The following is a 13,930-nucleotide window of genomic DNA, read 5'->3' on the forward strand; positions in this document are numbered from 1 at the left end:
AAGATGTTGGGATTTTATTAAGAGGGGGCATTGTTCCATAAGAATACAAGTTAAAACCTTAATAATTGTGTGATAACATAAGGTCTTAATGAGGTAAGATTCAATAAGACTTATGTCTTTGCTTGATGCTCAAGAAAACAACGACGACACTTGGGTTACTTAAATGATGGTAGTGTGATAGTATAAGGATTATCTGGATATATCCAATTAAGTGCTGGTGTACTTTAATGATAGTTAGATATTGTACTGTTGATATGTGACCCGGGTAAATCCCACGTACTCTAGAGGAGTAGACTAGTCGAGTGAGTCTAATGCTTTGTTGATATTTATTGTCTCATAAATATCGACACTTTAATTATCTATTTTAATTACTAACTCGGTGCAATATATCTATTTGATAGGTAACCTAGTCCTCGAGGGATCGGCATCCACACGTCCAATTGTCCACTTTATTACTTGAGATGACATATATGCTTGCACCCAAATGTTAAATTACACGTTATGTTTTTGGTTTCATTGTCGGGGACTAGTTTTTTACTTGTTTCTTATTTATGTTGCCTTAAATTTTACTTTTGAACTAGATAATAATTTGATTTTCCTTTTCTTTTGTAGAGACATAACTTTGTACTGACATAGAATTGTTGAAAGCACTAATAACGAAGTCCTCCCGATCGATCCTAAGATAGATAGAACTTTTTGGAGAGATTACTCGAACGAAAAAGAGAAATTAATTTTAGGAATAATCAAGTTTGATCGATGGTGAAATTGTTGGCCAAGGCAATGATGGTTTATAGCATATATTACAAGCACCATTAACGCCACAATACCAGATAAACGATTGAGATCGTCTAATCTGAGATCATGTTCTGCCGATTCTCGACGACCTCAACCTAGGAATCATTAATCCTGTCATATAAGCAACATATTTTGAACGTAAACCCATAATGTTCGAAATGCTTTTTTAAACTGTTTATGAAAAAAATTCAAGAAACACATCTGTCGGACACCATTTTTTTGAAATGATGGGTTTTCTTAGAAAAGATTTTGTGAATTATTGGGAGTCGTCATCAATCATTTTTAAGACGCGATTAAAATACCTAAAGTCAGATAATTTTAATAAAATATTTTAATTTATCAAAAATACCAATTTTTGTGTGCAAAAACTAGAAACCGGATTTGGGAGTCAATTACACTGGCATAGGGAAGGATTAACACCCCTACAGTGCTAAAAAAATTGGACATTTTGAGTTCGAGGTTTTATTTAATTTAAAATCCATTACATATGCAAGTATTGAAGAGGATGTCGATATACCAAGATCAATAATGACCACCCTCGGGCATTTATGCAAAAATTAGTTATTGATCCCAATAAACAAACATTACCTCAATAAGTAAGAAAACATGATGAAGGATTTTGAAGAGGATGTCAATTTACTTCGGGAATTGTCAGTGGTCACCCCTTGTGCATAACGAGGAGGATACACTATTTCTTCCTTGGTAAATGAATATTGCCTTGTTCTTAAAAAATGATGCAGTCAAACAACCATTTATGAGCCTAGTTATACTAAATTGTTAATTAAGACTTTCTTCTAACCTGAAGTGTCAAATTATGTAATTTAAAGAACTTAGTGGACTAAACCTAGAAATGTAGGCACTAATATTAATCGTAATTGATTTTAACCAATTATTGAATCAAATAATCAAATAGACCATCGGGCACTAAGACGAGGTATAAATCAATTATTCCTTAAATTAAAGGACTAAAAGTAAAATTAAGCCTAAAGTGGAGGCTCTAATTAATAATCCTATTTAATTATGTCTAATTATTAAATCGAATAATTGAAATGGACCATCGGGCATTAAGACGAGGACCAAATCAAATATTCCTTAAATTAAGGGAATAAAGTGAAAGGTAAGCTAAAATAAAGGCTCTAATTATCTATGTACAGTACTCTACACTTAAAAGGAAACTAGTAAACGACATTAAAAAACATGCTAACAAACACTGTGAAACAATTTAAGAAAATATAAATGTAAAATATGATAATAATAAGTAAACTAAGAAAAGGAAACACAATCAAACTAAATTAAACTTTAATCTAACAAAACGAACTTAGAAAGAATAAAGATCATGAATTAGGCACGTATTTTAAGGGAAGTTAACATATATATATAAAGGAATCATGAGACCATATCTCAATTATAAAGGAAATATTATTTTTAGGGAAACAAAATTAAAATATGTAATAAATTAGCAACAACGGTGGTCGGCAAAATAAGGGAAAATGGAGAAATAGATTAACTCAAAATAAATTTGGAAACATTACTAATAAACAGAAAAAACCACATAAAAAGGAAATTAGAGAAACGAAATCTTGAATCTATAAATCGAATATAAAATATTATATTATAGGACCAAATTGAACAAATAGAAAAATGCAAGGTCGAATATAAATGAAAAGGAATTATACAACCAAATCATAAATGAACCAACAGGAGTACTAAAATAAACATAAGATAATACCCTCAAATTAAAAGCAAAAAAAAGCTATTGGAATGTAAATTGCAATAAATAGAGAAATTGAAATTTAAATACTAAAATTAAAATACATTAAACAAAATGACTAAAATAAGATAAAACAGAAAATAAGGTGCATGGAGTAAAAATGCAGAAAATTAAATGGAGAATTTAAAGGACAAAAATAAAATAAATAAAATAAAATGTAGTATCAAAATTAGAATTAAAATATATAACAAAATAAGTGATCGATTCATAAATAAATGAAAACAGTGAATCAAATTCAAAGAATTAAAAAAACTTTAGGGACTAAAATACAAAAATACGGCTAACTATGAATGGCCTAAACATAAATTTACCAATTCCTAAAAAGGGGAATATAAATGCTATTTTTTTTTGTTTCATTTTTAAACTTGAAAACTAAAAAAAAAAAAAAAAAACTGCTTCTCTTCACTCTCTCAACCACTCTCCCCTTTCCCGATCGAAGCCCAACGATCATCGTACATCGGTGGATATAACACCCTAATCCTATTCGATCCGGTGGTAAATGTCTAACCATTTTTTTTTTTGAAAATTTTTGACCAATTTAACATATGCATATGACATAAAACCAAAATATAATATGTTTACAAAATATAAGTATTTAAAATATGGGGAGCTCCCAACATCCTCCTACAAAATATGTAAATACAATTATAACAGAGTTTATGACTCAAATACATAATAAGGGTCTATGAAAGTAAAATTTAGGAGTCAATAAACCAAGCATCGAATCACAATTTTATAACAGAAATCAAAATCCAATTATATAGATTATTCAAAGTATTTTGAACTTAAAAAAATAGTAAAATAAGGATCTCAACAAACAACAATAGTGGAGGAAATGCTCTCACTATTTACTCGACTGAATTGTTGCTTGCATCCTTGCTTGCCACCAAACAGCTTCCTTTCAACAAGATCGGCTGAAAAACTGATTCTGCTAGAGTATTTCCAATGATGTAGAAAAAGAGAAGAAATAGTGTTGTAGACACCCATTTTTATCCGAGTTTTAATTATTTATTATTATTATTATTATTACATTTTGCATACCCTATTACAAATCAAAGTTGGACCCAAATAAAATAGGTCCAAATTACAATTGTGTCAAGACCCAAGCAGGAGGCCCAAACCCGGATCCATATTACAACAGACCCGGACCCGGCCTAAAACCAACAGGTCCATCCTAACTAGGGTTTTCACCCTTAGCTCCAGCCGCCTTTAATCCCAACCGTTAGATCTAGACCCATCCAACAGTCCAGATCGTTCAAATATAGGGTTTGCCCTAACAAATCTCAACAGTAACTGCCGCTACCAGCAAAGAATCAGCCACCGCCCGGCGTGTGGAACACTGGTTCAACCCCTCGGTTTCCTTCAGTCATGCGAGCCGCCATTGTCTGCTCCTACCATCGCCGTTTCATCCATCCATCAACAAAATCAATCAAACAAATCAGAAAAAATAAAAAAATATCCACTTGCAAGCAGCAAAATCCCGAGGAAATATGTTCTATCACAAGCCGAAATAGGACAACCATGCCCTATTTCATCACATCTAACATGCAACACCATAAAATGGGAGAATATACCATTTTCAAAAAGAGGGCTATTCAGTGGAACAAAGGGAGAAACTAGAGAGAGGATTCGAAAACCAAAAAGAAAAGAAAAATACAAGAGAAAAAGAACGAAAAAAAGAAAAGAAAAAAACAATAAAATAAAAAAATCCCCGAGAGAAAAAAGAGAAAAAGCTCACCGTTTAGCAAGATATGGTCACTGTAGCTTCATCGGAGCGAAGATTTTATCCTTACCACCAAAGGTAAACCCTTACCTTTTAGGTTAAGGGGTCTGGTTTTAGGTTTGTGGTCTTTGGTTGTTTAGGGGTTTAGGTCTAGAGGTTGGTCGATTTGGTTTCTAAAGGGCTATGAGAGTAAAAGATGTGTGGTTTAATTTTACACGCCGATGGGACCACCGATTCACGGTGGTTAGACATTTTTTTGGGTTTTTCCTTGGCGGAGGATGTTAGAAAGAAGATAAAGATTAAGAGCTTTCGGCTCTCTCCCTTTTAGGCCAGAGAAAAAATGGAAGAAAATGGGGAAATGGACGGATATAGGCCATGGTCTCTGCTATATATGTGACATGAAACGACATCATCTAGGGGGAATAGGCGTGTGTTGAGTGACAGGGTAAACCCTTCATGGGTTCTCAAAGTTTTGTAAAAGCTCCATTACAGTCACTTAATGCACATTTCAAGGTTATATTTCGAGTTTTATATCTTGTTATTCATGCATTTCGGTCACTGAAAAAGACTCCAAATATTTTTAATTGATCACTCATTTTGTTGTATTTCTATTGTAGTCATTGTTCTGTTTATTATTGCTTCTAGGTTAAATATCCTTATATACATGCTAAATTAGTTCACATTTCATTTTAGTCATTACATGGAACTTTTGCATGCTTTACTTTAAGCTCCGAATTTTGTTATACTTATATGTTGGTTACTACTTGTTTATTATTTATCATGGGGTAAATAACTGTTATGCTTATTCATTTTTTATTTAATGCATATTAGTCCATATTTAATTCTTGATTAGTACATTGGTTTAATCTTTGATTTTAGTTGATATTTTTACCATAGTTCATTTTAATCCTCTTCCTTGTATGTTAAATCACATGTTTTATTCTAGTTTTAGGACCCGTTAATTTTTCTAGGAATTTATTTGAGTCATTGCTCTTGCTTATTGATATAAGTTTTCGTGGATTCATTTTGTAATTAAAAATTTATTATGTTGGTTTAGTCATTTGTCATTTGTCATTTCATTTTATTTTAATCATTACTTATTCAAAACTATTTAATTAAAATATAATATTATTTTACTCCTTTAGATCTTTGTGATTCTTGTAATATCAAATGTTTTGTGTTTATTCATGTATATTATGTTATCGTGTTGTATGTTTATATATACATATTCATTCAATGCTTCTTAACCTTGTATGTTTACATAATGTTCACCTTTATGATTTCATTCTATCTTATTTACTTTAGTTTGATTTATGAAATATTCTTTTGGCAATATTATGTGTATCCCTTATATTTGATATTTTTTAGTGGTTTATTCGAACATTTTCGAGAACATTGGTCGTAGAATGGGCATGAAAAGCATTACTTTATAGAAGTGGTGTGATTCAAAATGACATTCGAACGAAATGTGAACTCGAAATAAATCGAGTTTATTTTGAAAAAAGTGCTAATTAATTTCGTTTTTATTTTAATTCAAATGATGCAATGCATGTTTCTTTAAGTAATAATTTATTTTATGCAAATGTTGATATTCAATTTATATTTGATTTGTATTTTTTGATAAATCGAAGAGGGAATAATCTTTTTAGACAAGATATAGAAGAGATAGTCTTCCCGTCGGAGGATGAGCATCTCGATATTTCTTTTCGAATTAAAGGATTTCTCCTAATAAATAATTTGAATCAAATTAATTAAATTTTCACAAATGGATCATATTCTAACTTTATATTCAATTTATAATTTCCACCACCGCGATAATATATAAGCGACTAAGTACCAATTTTGGGTGTTGTAGGGTGTTTATCCTTTCCCACGTGTAATTGACTCCCGGATCCTAAAAAATGAATCTTTGATAACACAGACAAATTTTTGTCTTAAAAACGATTATTCTTAAAATTGTTTTAAAAGATGTTTTAGGTATTTGACAAACCTAACCCAAAGGTCGATGGCGAGTCTTGTTCAAAAATAATTCAAATTAATTGAAAATCTTTGATTTTTCAAATTAGTCATAATTGTTTTTTAAAATATAATTGTTTTAAAAAATGGTTATGACAATTTGGCGACTCCACTGGAGACACTTTAGAGAGTCAGACTGTAAGTCGCTTATATATTTTCATAGTGGTGGAAATTATAAGTTCGAGATTATAGTCAACTTATGATCCATTTATTGATTTTTTTTTTAAATTCTATATTTTTATCATACTAATGTTTTAATCTATGTTTTCAACTTTGTCAAGAGTTTTTTCTTCTTTTTTTGGGTCAAAGGTTCGTATGTTCCTCCTCAAACACATCATGTGCATCTGCATGACATAAGCTCTATACTCGAACTTCGTCCCAAGTAAGTAGGAGTTAACGCTTTACTCTCGTAAGAATTTATTCTTCGTATGAGTCTTAGCAAATAACCTTTGGGGTACACATACCTTATATCTTCGTAAGGATTTATTTCTCATATGGGTTTAAGGAAGTGAAACCCCTCGAATTGAACTCGATCTATTTATTCCTGTAACGGGTTAGGATTAAGGGTTTGGTAGCCTAAGGGGGCACCAGCAACAAGGAAAATTCAAGTACATTTCCCCGTTAGAGCCGAAACCATGCATGTAGTGAACCGTAGAACGGTCACCCTAGGTAGAGCCATACAGAACCTATGCCCGTTAATAGGTACCAAAATAAGCGTACACAAAGGAGGAATAACTTTAAACATTTACATTTTTCTTTAAATTCATAGAATAGATTTCTTTTTTAATGAAAGTTGTGAACTATATACCATGCGGATAGGATTATTTTTTTTAAATAAATCATTTTGGGTAGAAAGCATGTCCAGGTAGGATTTCTATTTAATGAAAGCATGCTTGGGTAGGTGTTATATTTAAATATCATCTTTTAATTCTATCGATTAGCTTTCCTGTACTAACTCGTTTCTTTTCTTTTTGTGTCATTTTCACATTTTTGCATTGCATTTCATCAACATGACATCATGCGAAAGTGTTGATCCACAAGGGGATATTTAAGTGAAAAATTTCACAAGGAGAGAAAACAGTTTTCAATCAAGCAGTCATGTACATAGACATGCACTTAGAGCTAAAAGAAGTTCAGAGAGTACAAGAAGGAAACTTGCTCGAAGATCATGCAATATTCGAGACTAGAAAAATTATCCATTGATCAGAGAAGTAATCCAGTAGTAGAGTCTTATCTACGATCATTCCATTGTTAACCACCAAGAAGTGATGTGTGACTTTAACACCACATGGGGCATTAATCGAGATAATTTATAGAGCGCTTGAGGGCATAATTTTTAAGGACAAAGCTCCGAGATGAAGCACCGACCCATTTCAGACTCAGTATCTAATTGAAAGCATGTCTGTAAAATGCACTATCTTGTAATGTAAAGACTTTTATCTCTGTTGAAAATTATTCTATGATATTCATCGTTGGGATCAACATTTTTTGCATCTGCATTTTCATATTTGCATTTTGCACTGCATTTATTTAAGCATTTTCACATGCATCATTCATGAAAACATGGGAACAAATAATTTCAAAAAATGAAGGAAGATTTGCAAGAGAATTTACAGAGAATGTAACAAGATTGAGAAGCTAAATTATAGCAATCACAAAAGGCTACCATAGATGAAGGGTTAAAAGTGTAATTAATTCTTTGATATCCAATGAACTCTGGTTTTATGATTTGTCTCAATTATGAAACCTAGAAAGGGGTAATTTTTTCAAAATTTTTGATTAAACATTTTTCAAAATTCTTTTAATTGATATTTTTCAAATTTTGAAAATAAAAGAAGAAGAGCATTTTCAAACAAGACAATCTCCCTTGAGTAGATCATGGAAATTGATACGTATCTCCCAAACACAAAAGCTCGTGCTTATAGTCAGTATTGGATCAAGAATTAATAAATGTTGGGGCATTATTGAAGGCACATATTATCTAGGAGTACAAGATCAACGAATTGAGCAAACATTTATTTTCAATAAGTCAGAAAGGCATGACGACTAAAAATGGTGAAGTAGAGACAGTGGAGTTTACTATATATGAATATTTTGTCCATTATCACAACATGCAGTTGCATTATTCTGGTGATTTCCCATGCATTAATATTGGCAAGCCAAAGTGTCCCACTTATATTGCCACTAATTTTTCTCTTTGGTGTCATTGCAACGCTATACAAAAGCTGTTACCAATATGCAAAGAGCTTCCATGGTTGAAAAATCTAGGCAGAGGTCACAGGGAATGATGAATAAGTTGTCGAATGTTTTACGAACTAGTAACTATGGCATTGAATCAATGTTCCGATCATGTGGTGTTTCCATAAATCCTAATTTCACCTAAGATGAAGGTTGTCTTATATAACCCACGAGGTTAAAAGTGAGGAATGTTGAAGATTTCTCTCCAAGGAATGAGCGATGGAATTTTAACAGTAAGAAACCAGTAGAGCTAACTGAGATTGAACGATGGGTTGTTGTTAACTTCTCGGCACAATGTGATACAAATAGCATTGTTCGAGATCTGATTAGATGTGGAGACATGAAAGGAATTAGGATAGACCCTCCCTTTTGTTTTAAGAGTCAAATCAGAATAGACGATGCTCTCTTGTTGTTAGAATGGATAAAATATTTGAGGACATCCAATCTAAACTTCCTAGAGCTCCACAGTTCATCCTTTTTGTTTTACCTGATAAGAAAAATCATGATCTTTATGAATCTTGTCAAGTTTGGCACAGTGACACGGTGTTTGGATCCAACTAGGGTTAATGATCAGTACCCTACTAATTTGCTTCTAAAAATCAATGCAAATCTTGGATGACTGAATTCGATGTTATCAATTAAGCAAACATCTTCAATTCCAGTTGCCTAAGGTTCCAACCATCATCCTTGGCATAGTTATGTCTCATGGCTCTTCTGGGCAATCTGATATTCCATTAATTGTTGCGGTGGTCAGCTCCAAGCAGTGTCCTTTGATTTCTCGCTACAAGGAACACATACATAGTCTCCAAAGCTTTAAATGATGGATCATATTTTCAAAGATGAAAGCTCTATTGGATTTCTACACAAGTTTAGGCAGAGAAATTCAATCTTATAAAGGGAAAAAAATTACTGGGGCAATAAGAAATTGACACGAGTCAAGAATTACAAGGATGTACGCAGGTGCAAACAAAGAATGAAGATAACCAAATCAGGGATAGAATGAAGAATGTTCATGAACCCATTCCCATCACAGATCAAGAAAACATGCATCAACAAGCATATATGTCACATGAATTTGCATCTTTGCATCATACATTCCATCACATTGTAATAAAAAAGGTATTTCCCTTCTCCTAAGGATGCTTTTATAATTGCTTTTGAGAAACTAATTTCATATTTCTCAAGATTGTTTGTCTAAGAACATCAATCTACTCATTCTTAAGATTGCTTTCCCTGAAATCCTTATTTCATTTCTCTTAAAAGACATTTTTCTCCTTTCTCGAGGACATCATCTAATTTTCTTTTCTCAGTATCATTTTTTCCTCTCATGAGGACAAATTCAAAAAGGTCATTTTTATCAAAATAAAAATCAAATCAAATACATGAAATAAACTTCAGCTTGACATCCATAAGAACATCCAAGATAGTCATTTTTAAATGTATCATTTTCCAAAGATCTTTCAGGAAAGAAAAATATTTAGTGATGACTAGACGTCCTCAAAGCGAATGAATAACATCGTTCACAGATTTGACGTCTTGAAGTGAATGATCAGATCTTCTAAAGGTGACTAGATCTCCTCAAATGAGAATGAGCAATGTCATAATTGGTTTGACACTGAGCAACAATTAGTTCTCCACAACATCAAGGAGCAATGTCGCTTTCAAAGACAAATTATCTGAAGATAACTAAACTTTCTCAGCGAGAAGGAATAATGTTGTCTACATACTCAAAATGACTAGTCATCCTCATCAAGAAGGAACCATGTCAAATTAAGCCGTCAAAATAAGACGCGACATCCTCAACGCAAAGGAATGATGTCATTTTCAGATTTCTTGAGAGAAAGAATTAGTAAAGCAACCAGATCTCCTCATCAGGAAGGAGCAGATTGTCTGTCACCTTTGCAATTGTTTATCTCGAAACAAAGTTTCATCTCGTAGGAGACAATTTTTACCTAAACAAAATTGATCTCATTTGAGATTGTTCTCTCCAAACAAATTTTATCTCGCTTGAGACATGTTCTTTTGTAGCATAAACATTTGAGATTGTTTCTCACAAAACAAATTTCGTCTCGCTTGATACAGTTTTTCCAAAAATATTGAAAATTTTGAAACAAAATTGATCTCACTTGAGATTGCTCTTCTCAATACAAATTTTGCCTCACTTGAGACAATCTTCCTTAAGACACTAACATTTGAGATTGTTTCTTTTGAAATAAAGTTTCGTCTCGCTTGAGACAGTTTCCCTTGAAACACAAATTTTGAAACAGTTTTTCTTAAAATAAAATTGATCTCATTCGAGATTATTTACCTAAACAAAATTCGTCTCGCTTGAGGTAGTTTTCTCTCGAAACATAAATTTTGAAATTGTTTCCCTAGAAACAAAATTCTATCTCGCCTGAGATAGCTTCTCTTGAAACAAATTTCTTTCCACTCATTTTGATTTCACTCAAATGTTGAATATTTGACATGAATTCAAAGAGCTAGCAGAAAATTACATTCCACAAACCCATGTTGAATAAGAAAATTTCATTTTAAGACAATCATTGGCAACCATAGCTAGATCTCCTCAACGAGAAGGAGCAATGTCATCATTAGATTTGGCGCCAAACAACGATTAACTCTCCTCAACATGAAGCATCAATTTCGTTTTCAAAGTCAAACCATCTTTAGACATTAGACTTCCTCAGCAAGAGGAAACAACATTGCCTTCAGATTCATAATTCTTTAAGAAGGCTAGTTTTCCTCACCAATAAGGAACAATGTCATCCACCGACCAGATCTCCTCAACGCGAAGGAGAAGTGTCATCCTCAGACAATCAGATTTGCTTAACATGGCTAGACATCCTCAACATGAAGAAACAATGTCGTCTACCAACCAGATTTCCTCAACTTGAATGAGCATTGTCATCCTCAGATAACCAGACTTCCTCAATAAGAAGGAACTGTGTTGTCTCCAAATTACACAAATACTTCTAGAACATATTCAACACCATATTATCTCCAGAATGACCCGACTTCCTCAACGAGAAGGAACAGCGTCATATGAAAATGGTCAGAACTCTTCAACATGGATGAGCAGTGTCGTTTCACTACAAAAATTTGATTGTTTCAACAAAATTATTTATCACTAAAAATACTAAATTTGTCACGATATATTTATTCTGGCCAATTTTATTTGTTGCAATGTTTGTTAGAACAACCTTGTCAAGTAAAGTATATTGTGACAAAATTGTGTTTGTTACCATTCTATATTATTTATTGTAACAATCAAATTTCGTTACTATAATTAACTTATCACAAAAAAAATATTTATCACAATCAATTAACTATTTCATCACAAGAAGTACATTTTATCATAAATAACTTATATTTAAACATCAAATATAAAGGGTTTTTGTGACAAAAATATATAAGGCAACAAAAATTATTTTGTCGCAATTGCTATTTTATCACTAAATGTAACTTACAAAGAAAAATATTTGTTAAAATAAAATAATTATTTTATCACAAAAAGTAAATTTCATCACAATTAAGTTAAATTATAACATTAAACAAAAAAAGGTTTTCGTGACAAAAAGACATACTACAAAAAAATTATTTTCTCACTACTTTTATTTCGTCACCAAATATTTTTTATAACTTTTTACTGTGACTAAATAATTTTGTTACAAATTGTTATTGTAAAAGAATATTATGTCACAATTTTTTATAATGAGAAATTAATATTTATTATAAATTGTTATTTTGATTAAATAAATTTGTCACAATTTTTTATTTTGACAATATTAAAACAAAATAAATTTGACATAACTTTTTACTTTGACTAAATTTAACGTGTTATTGTGACTAAATCATTTTGATACAATTTGTTATTGTGAAAGAATATTACTAGTCCCAATTTTTTATGATGATAAATTAATATTTGTTATAAATTATTTCTTTGGATTAAATAAATTTGTCATAATTTTTATTTTGACTAAATTTACTATGTTATTGTGACAAAAAGAACTTCTATTTAGTTACAAATTTATTTAGTTACAATCGAAAATATTTAGTTTGGGTACTAAACACGTAATTTACCCTTGAAAATAATAATTTAGTGCCCAAAATAGAAACTAAATAATAGGTGAGTAACAAAAAAATAGTTTTCCTAAATTTCTACAGTGTAAATTCACACCAAAAAGCTCGAACAGTTAAACTGCCTTGTGTATGAGCCTTGGCCTATGCTATATCCATAACATTTTAAAAGACATCATTTTGATCTAACCAATGAAAACAGGTAAATGATATGTAGTTCTTCTTAGGTGATCCGAGTTCGAGTATCTACAGACGAGTATCTTTGTATGTAGGTGTGCATGAGGTTAGCCTAATTTATCATCAAACACAAAAACTATTTCGTAATTATGTTTACTAAAATAATTCACAAATCCAATAAATATTTATCGACCTTACTTTAAATCGAATAAAATCAAACTCAAGTTTTGAAAACGAGATTGAATTTCAAACCCAAATTTTTTATAATGGCAAACTCAAACGAACGTTTTACTATATCGAGAAAGATAAATAAATAAAGGCAGTAGCATCATAGTTGCATGCATATGAAACACCAAGCAGTTCAAACACTGTAACGACTTCGAAAATAGAAAATTCTCATGCATATTAATCCTTTGTTTACTACCAAAAGTCAATGATGATCCAGAAAAGTAACTATGATTTTACCAAAGAAACTGTCCTATGATCACTTAATCCTTGTGCTGCTGAACAACTTCAACTACCTCGTGTTTTTCACCATAATCCTACAGAAAAAGGAACAATAAAATACCTAAACTCTTAAGCGAAAAACATACATTGTACATTATCTGAATCAATCTAAATCGAAGAAACAAATACATTTTTAAGCAAACTAGATTGTACTTCTATGTATATATGCATACCTTCACAACTATGCAGGAGCAACCAAAAACCTTCTGTGCCTTCCCCTCGGAGTCTATCTTACATAATTGTATGCAAAGATGAAGCATAATCAACATTCACAACAATGGTAGTCACTTTCGATTTGTCACTCAAAATAATTCGAACGTAAACGAGCAATGAAATGTCACTTACATCAGCCCACTCTCCGAGAGTTTTAGAACTTGGGGCATGTAGCAATTTAACATTGTGATCGGCACAAAGCGCCTTAACCAGCTTAACATAATCTGGTTGGTCACAGTCATCGGCTATAATGCAAAGGTGTGCATTGAGCTTTTCGATCGCCTTGGCGGCTTCGTGTCAGCCGCATGCACGACCACTGTGAGCTTGCGACTTCCTCACCACAAGGGGCAAGACCGAGTTGATGTCTAGTGGCTCACCCAAAATGGGTGTTGCCTTAGATTGGGTAACCGGAA

The sequence above is a fragment of the Hibiscus syriacus genome, unplaced genomic scaffold (genome assembly GCF_006381635.1).
Source record: "Hibiscus syriacus cultivar Baekdansim isolate YM2019G1 unplaced genomic scaffold, ASM638163v2 tig00110076_pilon, whole genome shotgun sequence".
Taxonomy (NCBI): domain Eukaryota; kingdom Viridiplantae; phylum Streptophyta; class Magnoliopsida; order Malvales; family Malvaceae; genus Hibiscus; species Hibiscus syriacus.